The sequence below is a fragment of the Grammomys surdaster genome, unplaced genomic scaffold (assembly GCF_004785775.1).
Source record: "Grammomys surdaster isolate TR1022 unplaced genomic scaffold, NIH_TR_1.0 206, whole genome shotgun sequence".
Taxonomy (NCBI): Eukaryota; Metazoa; Chordata; class Mammalia; order Rodentia; family Muridae; genus Grammomys; species Grammomys surdaster.
Window position 1 is genome coordinate 3,166,186 of NW_021604651.1, and position 11,813 is coordinate 3,177,998.

At 37.9% G+C, this 11,813-nt stretch overlaps 1 pseudogene; it reads right to left on the reverse strand.

The window, feature by feature from the left end:
• Positions 1 to 855: 855 nt before the first annotated feature.
• LOC114624422 lies at positions 856 to 8,519 on the reverse strand (annotated as a pseudogene).
• Between the last annotated feature and the right edge of the window lie 3,294 nt (positions 8,520 to 11,813).

Below are 11,813 nucleotides of genomic sequence, written 5' to 3' on the forward strand. Positions count from 1 at the left end.
TTACTCACAAATTTGCACCAAAAATTGACAGAAATTCACAAGAATGTGTTTGTTTTATTAAGTTTACTTTCTTACAAGCATGAAAGAGCAAATGAGTCTACCACCCATTGAAAAGAATTCAAATAGAATCTGTCTTTGGACAGGTAGAAGTGTTGCTTAGAGTTTTAATCACTGATACAAGCCAGGTGTACATGACCTTATAACATATAGTACTGTATTATATGACACTTATTGAAACTATTACACATAAAGACTAAAATGGGACAGAGTTAGCTACTGTCCAAATTTTCTTCTAGACAGCAGTTATGAGATGACTTTGAGGAAATGCAAAAATTCAGAAAAGTCACAAAGTGAAGCTTCAATTGACATGTTATAGCATGTACGGTTTAGAAAATTTACTCCAGAAAAATTATTGTTAAGATCCAAGTTCATAGCCGGGCGGTGGTGGCGTACACCTGTAGTCCCAGCACTTGGGAGGCAGAGGCAGGCAGATTTCTGAGTTCGAGGCCAGCCTGGTCTACAGAGTGAGTTCCAGGACAGCCAGGGCTACTCAGAGAAACCCTGTCTCAAAAAACCAAAAAAAAAAAAAAATCCAAGTTCACTCTGTATGAATCCTTTATATACATATCCCTCAAAGTTTCAAACCCCTACAGGGGCTCAATCTAAAAATTAGCAAAGTGAAACAAGCCTGCATTTATTTGCCTTCCATGGAAAGTTTGAGAAACTGAGTTAATCCAGCCTTGAGGCCTCCGGGCTGTCCTGGATCAGTCAGCTTCTATCCCCATAATCCTGATGTGTAAAGTCCTCTGAAATTGTAGAAGTAGAAACTAGAGTCCTAAGAGCCAGGAAGCATGATTGTCAGAGAAAAGAAAGTTTTTTTTTTATTTAAATGCACTTTATTTTTAGACAACCCACATGACATGTTTTTCTCTTTAAAAAACAATGCCTCCACTCCAAATAAATCACGGTCAAAATAAAAGCTCAAGATGACATCAGTCCCATCTGTCCTAAGTCCTGGTGTTGTCTGGATGGTAAGCAGCAGCCAATTACGGTGACATCTCTAAGCCTAAAGAAAATCATGAATGGAGTCACACCATCTTCACGGTAGTCCAGGAGGGCAACCATACCATGTGGATTCGTGTTCTCACCAATAAAAAACTGGTAGTTATTGAAATTAGCAAGGATGTGCTTAATTTGCTCTGCAGCTCCAGTCATAAAAGGCTTTACTCTTTCTGGTTTCTGTTCTTCAAGTTTGCCCTTGAGTGATTTCATGTAGTCTTTGATGTATTTTTTGTAGGCCTCTTTTGTGAAGCTGGTTTCTTGTAAGTGATGGTTCATAACAATGTCAACACCGGTGACTACTGTGCTTTCAGTGCCTTCGCCCTTCGGACCTTCAGAGGAAACATTTCCACCAATGAGCGAGTCATCGATGGCACCCTCTGTTCTACTGACCATCTTGCCCTCCACCTCCAGGCACAGCCCGTCCGCGATCTCCTGGATCTTGTAGATGTCGGAGAACAGCTTGTCATGGCTGATGAGGTCCCGGTAGATGATCATGGTGACGGCTGAGGACAGCAGCTAGCCTGACAGCGCGGAGAGAGCGCGTTGCAGCCGGAGCGGCTCTGGGGGAGGGGGGAGTGGGGAGCGGGTGGAAAAGGAGAAAAGAAAGATTTTTAAGCATGAGAAAAATGACGATAATATTTTGTTTTTACTTTATAATTAATTTCCAATGTGGATGGGGTGACTTTCTTCTTACCTGAAATTATCTCACATCTCACTATCAGAATTACCTTGCTCAAAAAAGTTCATAGTGACACACACCTATAATTCCTACTACTGGTGAATCAGACACAGGAGAATTTCTTGAACCCTGGAGCTAGAGGTCAATGTCCCTAGCTTTAGTGGGAGCCCCGTTCTTCGAGGAAAGAGACTGTATCACCCAAAGGCTACATTGTTTCTTTCATCTTGTTCTTAAGCATTCTTGATTAAAAGTTTTCAGAATACTGTCAAGAATGGGTGAAAATATCAAGGTTAGCCGTCACATTTCTGGCAATAAAAATAAGGGAATTGAAATGTGAAGCTCACATCAATGCTTACTATTTAACCATGAGGATAGCATAATATTCCATAATGCAGTTATAAACTAAAGTCAGGATTCATAGAAAATGGCCTCAGGTAAAGGTTTATGAATAAAGCTGCCAGACTCAAATCCTCATTTTCAAGAATTGTGAAATGGAAATAACACTTTCAGGAAGAAACAGGCACAATTGCAGTGTCAGTACTGAGGAGGTAGAAACAAGTGGCTCAGGAGTTCAAAGGAAACCTCTGCCACATAGTTATTATAGATGATTGTTATCTATCATGTGACTTCTGGGAATCAAATTCAGGTCCTCGGCAAGAACTGCAGGGACTGCTAACCACTGAGCCATCTCTCCATGTCACAACAAGAAATTCTTAGTGATTGTGTTACAGTGGTCAGACCAGCTGTCATGAAAATCAAAAGGATTACCCTTTTCTGGCCTCCCTCCATACCAGATACACACATGGTGAATAGACATGTAAACAGGCAAAATGCTCACACACATATTTTTTAAAACAAAGAATTTTTATTGTTAATATATAGTAGTTAATTATTTATAACTGTGGCATTTTACCTCAAAAATAGAATCTTAACTTAAACTTTTATCACTTGCAGTTACCATCTGTGAATTTCACATCTTCACAGTAACAAGGGTCAATCATTATCTTTATTCTGATTTGCAGTAAGTCACCTGAACTCAAGAGCTTTCTGACAGTGATTCAGTTAAATTTTCAAGAAATTTGCTGTGTTTTTCGAGCAAATAAAAACTGGTAAAATAAAAATGAATGATGTTGAGTCCAGGATGAGAGTGACATGCCATTGCTTATGAAATGTCAGCTGTGAAAGAGAATATGGAAGTAAACTGTGCATAGGAAGAACTTCCCTATTACAAGTGCCCTGCATAGTACATATAAGAGGGCTAGCTTTAACTCTTTGGGTTGCCTATCTGCAGAATACTATAGTAAAAATATAAGTTAGAATCAAGGAAGATGCATCCTGTAGAATCCTCAACTGAAATTTCAAGAGTATTGTGCCACACTAGGACAGCTTGACAGAGCAGCAAATGTTGCCTTCGTCTGTCAGCAGAAGCAATGTTTTGACAATTCATGCCATATTTTGCAGGTCTACTAAAACCTCTGGGATTGTACTTAAAGGAAGATTTAGTCGTGTTTCTATGGAAACCATAACTACTCTGTAAGTCTGTTAAACAAGACAGTTCACAATATGGTATCTTATGCAAGATGAGTAGCCTTTGAAATAGATCATTGATATTATTTTCCTTTCTAGACTTTAATATGTACCAGAGGAAATTCTAAATCTTTGATCCTCTACTATAAAATGATCAGCCAGCATGCTCCACTGTACTTGATATCCTACGCTGAAGATCAGAATAGCTAACATTCCACTGTGAAGTGATGGGACACTGGATTTCCTTAACCAGCTTCCAACTGTGTTTCAATTCGTTTCTTATCTTGACTAACTACAGAGAGAGTAAGTCACTTAAAGTATGCTGGCTTACCACCACAGGATTTTAAAATCTATTATCTCATCTACCTGCTAGCTATGAAGTTTAATGCACATCTACTACACTGCCATTTATTGCCAGCACCTGTCACAAAGGCTAATAAGCAATTTTATCAATATAACAGTTTCTGTGGGTCACCAGCAATATTATAAATATTGTGCTCCCTTTTTTGCATGAATGATCTTGTTTAATGCTCAAGATAGTCCTGTGCATTGATATGCTTGTGAGCACCAGTACACAAATGAAGAATCTTAAGCTCAATGAGTCTAGGAAATATGACCTGTGTCATTCAGCTATTTAAATAGTAGCAATGGAATTCAAAGTTTGATCCTGTGGCTGTGGAGATGGCTCAGGTGATAATGTGCTTGCCATGCAAGCATGGGGACCTGCATTCAATCTCCAGATCCCATGGAAAAATTTTGGGCAAAGATGAGTCAGCAGTTAAGAGAGCTCACTAATCTTTCAGAGGACTCTTTGAGAAACTCACACATGCTTGTATTTCCAATTTCAGGTTGATGCTATGACTCTGACCTCTGCAGGTACCTGCACTCACTTGCACATACCTACTGCCTATACACAATTAGAAATGAAATGAAAGCCTTCTTTTTTTAATCATTCATTGTGATACCAAGTTATAATGCCAGAACTAGGGAAGAGAAATAAGAGTTCCAAACAAACTGATGAAATTGGTGAGTTTTGAGCCCTCCAAAAACCTGACCCAAAGGAAATGAATGGCGTTCCTGAAGATAATACCACAGGCATGCATTCATACACATGCACTGAAAAAATAGTAACATCTGGAAGATACCCTATAGGGAGTAAATTGAAAAGCACTGTGAATAAAGTAATAATTAGACTTAATGATAAATGCATATATATATGCATATATATATATATATATATACATATATACATATATACATATATATTTACTTTTAGTTGAGGACTGCACAGATACTCTACCAAACCAAGGGCAGCCTTGAGCCTAAGTTAGTTATCACTGCAAATAAAAGAGGAGGCAAAGTAAAACGTGTAGTTTTGAATTCAACATCTTCACCTCCAGGAAAGGTTGCTTATCCTAGCAAGGTAGCCACAGGGTAGAAATTGTTTATTTCATTTACAAACAAAATACTCTTCCAGCAAAAGGACATGCTATGTGGAATAGTTGACTGATAGCTCTCCCAAGACAGGGTAAACAGTCCTTCATAATTCTGCTTTACAAAGGTCTGTTAGATGATCTTGGGCCAGGAGGCTGAGGACAAATGCTTCAACATTATAAGAAAGTACGAGGCTGTTTAAATTTTAGAAGCTATGTTTGGTGCATCCTATTGCTCAGGTAATATTTAATTCATTCTCATATTTCTAATGGGGTTGAAGTCTAATTGTAGTCCCACAAGTAAGCATAAGTTGTTTCATATTAAAGATACGATATAGAAGTAAAAACATGGTTTTCAGATGGTGTTACAGGCTAAAATCTAAACATAATTCAGGGATAAAATTATAACTCTTTAAGTTACAAATTTAAGTTATGAATGATGGCAGAGTACTTTATCAAAATTATAAATATGATGGATTGGATGTCAATTGTATAGTATATCTTACTTTGTCATTTATATGATTGTTATGGTGGTGTTCAATATCTAAGAGAAGTTTGTTTTGTTTTGTTTTGTTTTGTTTTAATTGGCAGAAAAGGTGAGATGTAGGTGGGTGGTTCTGATGCTTTGATCGGGAATCTCTGTTACTGATACTGAAAGTCCTCTCCCTCAGTTGGTTTTTGATCTATCAGATGCCAGTGGCCAATGGCTAGATAGTAAGAAAGAGGTGGGATTTCCAGTTCCCACAAGCTAGGAGAGAGGAAGAGGAGAATCAAAATTGGGGGGTGGGGGAGTCAGGACAGAGTCTGAGCTACAAGACAGATCTTCCAAAATGTAGCCAGAAAGGGCAAGCATCCCAAAAGAATCTTACAGATGACAGTCACACCCTCCGTTTTTGTTGTTGTTGTTTTCAAAAGGAAAACAGGGGGAGATGTAGGGCTCTGAACTCCTTTCAAATGACAGTGACCCCCCTTTTTTAAAAAAAGTAAAATGGGGAGATGTAGGGCTGTGGACCCCTTTCAGATGACAATGACCCTCCCTTTAAAAAAAAAAAGAAAGAAAGAAAAAAGAAAACAGGGGGAGATGTGGGGCGGTGAAAGGGGTCTTGGTTTCTTGGGTTTTGGTAGAAACGCTGGCTAAAAGGAGCCCGGAGACCCTGCAAGGAATGGGCATTTATTCGGCTGTGCTCCCAGAATCGAGGCTCCTAAGAAGTGGCATGGAACTCCATTGACCTGCACTGTTCAGTCATGTAGGCCATTACAGCCCCTCCCAAAGAGCACAGGTAGAAGGTGTGACTACAGGCATCAGGCCCTAAAGAGATTTAAATACTAATGAGATACCTGAAGGCCAGAGGGCAGAGCCAATTAAGCGTTCTTCCCCAGACCCTTCCCCCTTCTCCCTCCCTATTTAACTCAGGTCTGCTCTGAGTTTCACAGGGGAACATCCAGATCCATCTACCACCCGCCATGAAAATAAACCCTTTTGGAACCGTGAACTTTCTAGTGTCTTTGGGGCCCACCTTGGAAACATGCAGAGAAGGCATTTAATGCCGAGCTGCTGCAGCCACTATGCCTAAATTCCCACCTGGAGGACCTCTCTGTGTTCCAGCCACAGGGACCCACATCTTCAAGTAAGCTAGCCAGGCTGTAGAGTCTGCTAAGCGAGTACAGCAACTGAGTCTCTCCCGTGGGGGTGCCGTCAGGGCCTCTTTCTTCTCTCCCCCCCTCATTTCTCTCATCTGTGAGCCAGTCAGTCATGCGCTCACATGCCCCCAGTCTCGGTCCTTCTGTGACCTCTTAGAGGTGTCTGAGAGCCCAACGGCTTGAGACCAGTCTGACCCCAGCCACCTCCTGGCCCAGGGATCCCCAATCTAAGAGCTCTGCGCCCCTGTGGAACTCCAGACTGAGTGAGAACTTCTCCCGCCAGGCGGAGCCCCATAGCACCTGCCTAGTGCTGTGCACAGAGTGAACTCAGTCATGACTCCTGCACTCCAATCTCTTTGGAGCCATAGGAATCACAACAGTCCAACAAGATTTAAGAACTCATGCCCATTCTCATGCATGAGCTAATCGTTCCCTGCAGCAGAGGATGGCCTTGTTGGGCATCAATGGGAGAAGAGGCCTTTGGTTCTGTGAAGGCTTGATGCCCCAGTATAGGAGAATGCGAGGACAGAGAGACAGAAGTGGGTGGGTGGGTAGGGAAACACTCTCATCGAAGCAGGGAGAGGGGGGTTGGGATACGGGATTTCCAAGGGGCAGGGGGGAAGCCTGGAAAGGGGTAACATTTGAAATATGAATAGAGAAAATATCCAATAAGATTTTTTTAAAAGAATAATAGGAATAGAACATTGACAACAAAACCATTGATAAAACTTAACCAACCTAAAGAAAAGTGATGGGTATAAATGTAGAAGCCTATAGAACACCAAATAGATTCAACCAGAGATGTAAGTCCTCCTGTCGAATAGTAATCAAAACACTAAATGCACAGAACAAAGAAAGAATATTAAAAGCGATAAGGGAAAAAAGTCAAGTAACATATAAAGGCAGACCTGTAAGCATTACACAGCCTTGTCAATAGAGAATATAAAAGTCAGAAGATCTTGGACAAATTTCATACAGACCCTAAGAGAACACAAATGTCAACCCATTATACTATACCCAGCAAAACTCTCAATCCCCATAAATGGAGAAACCAAGATATTCCATGACAAAACCAAATTTAAACAATGTATTTCCACTAGCCTAGCCCTACAGAGGATAATAGAAGGAAAATTCCAACACAAAGAAGGAAACTACAACCACAAAAACATAAAAATAAAAATAAGAAATTAATTATATCACAACAAATACAAGAGAAGAGAACCGCACAAACATAATACCACCACTAACAACAAAAATTACAGTAACCAACAATTATTGGCCTTTAATATCTCTCAACATCAATGGCCTCAATTCTCCAACAAAAATATATAGGTTAACTGATTACAAAAACAAGACCCAGCATTCTGTTACATACAGGAAAGACTCATCAGTGACAAAGACAGACACTACCTCAGAATAAAAGGCTGGAAAAAATTTTTCCAAGCAAATGGTCTCAAGAAACAAGCTGAAGTAGCCATTCTAATATCAAATAAAATAGAATTTCAACAAAAAGTCATCAAAAAAAGATGGGGAAGGACACTTCATACTTATAAAAGGAAAAAAAAACACCAAGATGAATTCTCAATTCTAGACATCTACACCCCAAATGCAATGACACCCACATTTGTAAAATAAACATTATTAAAGCTCAAAACACACTGATCCTCCCACAAAAATATTGGGAGACTTCAATCCCTCACTCACCAATGAACACATCATGGAAACAGAAACTAAACAGAGACACTGTGAAACTAACAGAAGTTACAAACTTAAGGGATTTAACAGATATCTATAGAACATTTCATCCTAAAACAAAAGAATATAGCTTCTTCTCAGCACCTCATGATACCTTCTCTAAAATTGGCCATATAATCAGGCACAAAACAAGCCTCAACAAATACAAGAAAATTGAAATAATCCAATGCATTTTATCAGATCACCATGGACTAAGGCTGGTCTTCAATAACAACTAAAACAACAGAAAGCTCACATACCCATGCAAGCTGAATAACTCACTGCTCAATGATAACTTGATCAGGGTAGAAAGAGAGAAAGAAATTAAAGACATTCTATAATTTAACAAAAATGAAGGCATAGCATACCCAAACTTATGGGACACAATGAAAGCAGTGACTCAGATGAAAGCCTCTCTAGTGCCTCCTCCTCAGCCTATTCCTCTTCCTCCTCCTCCTCCTTTTCCTCAGACTCAGACTCAAATCCCAGCTTCTCCAACAGCAGCAGCAGTGTCGAGAGCAGCTCTGATGATGAGCGACCAAAGAAGAGGAAAAAGACATAGAACTCTCTGTACACCGGAACAATGGATCCAAAACATCTGTGACTCCCAGGGGAAGTGAAAACCTGCCAAAGCAAGCAAGATAGCTGATCAGACTTGTTAAAATCCAGAACTTTCTAAGTATTCACCATTGTGTAGGATATTTTTAAAAAGAATATATATATATATACATATTAGGAATGAATATTGGGTTTTTGCTGTTGGTTTTCTTTTTGTAAAGACTGGGTCTCATTGTGTAGGTCTGACTGGCCTTGAACTTGATATGTAGAGTAGGCTGGACTTGATTTCAGAGATATCTACCTCTCTCTGATTCTTCTAGTGTTGGGACTAAAGAAAAGTGCCACCATGCTCAGCTTTTATTGTTAGTATTTTTTTTAATATTTGAAGTCAATCTGTAGTACATAATCAAAGCTGAAAACCAGGAAATCTATTTCAGTGACAGAAAAAAAGTCATTTTTTTTCCTGCGTATGAAATGAATGCTCCAAGTGGGTATATGTTGAAGTGTGTATGGGACAGACTTTAACAATACTGCATCAGAATATCAAGAAGTTTCTTGCACTCTTTGGGCTGTATTTATTATGTGAGATTTAATGCATTGTTATTATAAGTAATTTTCTTATTGTTAATAAATGTGATCTATTTAAGAAAGAGAGAGAGAGAGAGAGAGAGAGAGAGAGAGAGAGGGAACCCAAGCACTAAAAACAGGATAGAAGAAATGGATACCTAAACCAAAAAAAAATTTTAAATCTAAAACACCCTTGGTACAAAATATATTTTTAAAAACTTATAGTACTATGAAAAAAACAAATCTAAGAATAATAAGAATAGTCAAAGGAGAAAAAACACAGGTCAAAGGCCCAGAAAATATTTTCATCGAAATCACAGAAGAAAATTTCCCTGAACTAAAAAAACTATAAAGGCATAAAAAGTATACAGAAAACCAAATAAATTAGACCAGAAAAGAAATTGCATGCCTCTTGGCACAAACTAATGAAAATACTGAATGTACAGAGCAAAGAAAAATATTAAAAGATGAAAGAGAAAAAGACCAAGTAACAAATGCAGACCTGTTAGAATTACATCTGACATCTCAATGATGACTCCAAAAGGGAGAAGGGCCTATAAAATATGGGCTACAGCCTTTAACAGACCATAAATGACAGCCAAGACTACTATACCTAACAAAATTTTCAGTCAATGTAGAAGGAGAAAATAAAACATTACATGGTAAAATCAAATTTAAGTGCTATTTATTTACAAATCCAGCTCTAAATAATGTCCTAGAAGGTAAACTAAAGGGATTAACTACACACAAGAAAACACAGGGATTAAATAATTCTAGAGCAGCAAAGTCAAAACAGGAAAAGCACTTGCATACACACACACAAACACACACACACATACATACAAACAAACAACAAAATAATAGAAATGAACCATTATTAATTATTTCTAAACATTAATGGTCTTAATTTCCCATTCCCCAATAAAAGGACAAGAGAAAAAAATCCATCTTTCTGTGGCATACAAGAAACACACCTTAACGTCAAGCATAGATTTCTCCTCAGGGTAAAAGAATAGAAAAAAAATAATTTAAACAAATGAACCTAAAAAAAAATACAGTGTTGCCATTTAATTATGTGAAGAAAAAATAGACTTCAAATCAAAACTACTCAGAAGAGACATGGAAGGACACTACATACTAATCAAAGGAAACATAATCACAATGACAATTAATTCATCTATGCCCCAAACACAAGGGTATACAGGTTTGTAAAAGAAACACTTCTACAGATTGAACCTCATAATGACACCCATACACTCATAGTGGGAAACTTCAATAATTCACTTCCACCAATAGACATCCAGACAAAACCTAAACAGAGATATATAGGCTACCAGATGTCACAAACCAAATAGGCCTAATAAATATTAACAGAACATTTAATCCAAACACAAATCAAAATACTTTCTTCTTTTGAACCACAAATTGACCCTCACACACTGATAGTGGGAGGTTTCAAAACCTCACTCTCACCAATAGACTATGCAGACAAAAACTAAACAGAGAAATACTGACACTACCTGATGTTACACACCAAACAGACCTAGCAAATGTTTACAGAACGTTCAATCCAAACACTGAGCACCCCATTGCACTTTCTCCATACTTGAACACATGCTGGGACACAAAGCAAGTTTCAGCAGATACAAGAAAAAATCAAAATAACAAGCTGAATCCTACCCAATAACCACAGACTAAAGCTGTACATAAACAACAGAAATCTTACAAACTCATAGAAGCTGAACGATCTCTACTAAAACAAAAATGGGTCCAGACAGGAATAAAGAAATAAATAAAGGAATTTCTATATTGAGTAAAAATGAAAGCATAGAATACCCAAACATATAGGACAACATGAAGATATTTCTAAGAGGCAAATTTATTGCACTAAGTAACTACAAAAACAAACAGTGAACAAAGAAAAGTGGAGAAATCTCATACTTGCAATGTAACAGCATACTGAAACCTCTAGCACAAAAAGAAAAATCATACCCGAAAGAGTAGATGACAAGAAATAAAGTTAGGGCTGCCATCACTAAAATGGAAATAACAACAACAAAAATAAAATCAACGAATACAAAAGTTGGTGCTTTGAGAAAATCCATATTGTTAACAAACCTGTATCCAAATTAACTAAAAAGGAAAATGTCCAAGATAAGAAATTACAAATGAGAAGGGGGTCAGTACAAGAGATCAAGAAAATCTGGAAAATTATGAGAATATACTTTTACTTTAACTTTAGTCCCCCAAATTGAAATTGGTAATTTTCTAAATGCATACTACTTACTAAAGTTAAATCAAAACCAGGTAAACAATTTAAACAGTAATATAAACCCTAGTGAAACAATAGCAGTCAGTAAAAGTCAATCAATAACAACAACAACAATAGCCCAAGACCAGATGGTTTTAGAAGAAAATTCTACCAGAGTTTCAAAAAAGGTGTATTTATTCAAATACACCTAAAACTTGTTCTACAAAATAGAAACAGAAGGAAAAATTTCTAATTTATTTGATGGGGCAACAGTTAACCTGATACCCTATCGTGTGTAGTTTTAATTCAATACAGACTTTACTGTGCTACCATTCCCTCCCAACTTCCCTTTTGTTTTGCC